The sequence below is a fragment of the Brassica napus genome, chromosome C5 (assembly GCF_020379485.1).
Source record: "Brassica napus cultivar Da-Ae chromosome C5, Da-Ae, whole genome shotgun sequence".
Classification (NCBI taxonomy): Eukaryota; Viridiplantae; Streptophyta; class Magnoliopsida; order Brassicales; family Brassicaceae; genus Brassica; species Brassica napus.
The window spans coordinates 46,015,857-46,016,934 of NC_063448.1; positions in this window are offsets into that span (position 1 = coordinate 46,015,857).

Sequence of the window (1,078 nt, forward strand, 5' to 3'; positions counted from 1 at the left end):
TTCTGCGGTTGATTCCCTTTCGATTTTTGGGAAAAGAGCAAGGTTGCTCTGTCATAACCTTGGACCAGGGGCTTTAGCTGTCGCGGGGGAGTTTCGTTGGGCGACAGGTTTTTCTTCCTTGTCTTCCTCGACTACGTAAGAATGTTCTCCCTGGGGTCTGATTATTTCGGGAGCTACCTCTTTTGTGAGGTCCCTTTCCATCGGAGGCTTCGCCTTTCGGGTGACTTGGGTTTGATCTGGGGGTTTTCTGTGGAGCTTATCTAATGCTGCCATTTCCTCCTCCAAGGTAATGTATCTAGAGGCTTATGGAGGGCGTCATCGATGGTTGGAGGGGGGATTTAGCGTTAGCTCCGAGAAGAAACCTGATTTATACCAGAGACCTCTCCTAAGCGAGCCTCAATGGCTACCTGATCGTTGGGATTCGAGAGTTTAGTTCTTACTGCTCTGAAATTTCGATGTAGACTCGCAGTGAGTCTTCCAGTCCTTGTCTGATCTTCCAGAGGTCACTCAGACGCTTGTTTCAGGATGTGAGTTGAATATTGCCTTCATAAAGGCGTTAGCCAATTGATCGAAACTGTCTATAGAGTTCGGCTCGAGGCTGGAGGAGAAACCATTCGAGGGGCTTGTTCCGATCAGGTTTCGGCAAATGTTCTGCAATATCCTGCATCACACTCTTCCTTTGTGAAGTGAGCTTTAACGATAGCTAATCGGAAGGCTCTTAAATAGGCCTTTGGGTCTGCGTTCCCATCGTATTCAGGAATTTAATTTTTCGAGTATCTCTTATGTAAGAGTTGGCAATTCTATCGGTGAACGGAGTTCCACAGTCTCCTCAATTAAGCTCTCGATTTCGGGAGCTGAGCTCGTTACCTTGTGAACTTGAGCTCCCAATTTCTGGAGAGCTGCGTGGGTTCGCTCCATGTACCTGCGAATTGCGTCAGGTCCCTCGAAGGGAAGGACATTTGGGTCATTATCAGATACTCGGCGAGCAGGTTCCTGGTGTGAGACCGAGCTCGGTCGTCTTCCCAGCTAGCTGGCGAAATAGGTCGCATATTGGTCCTTAGGCTCCGAGCGAGGTTAG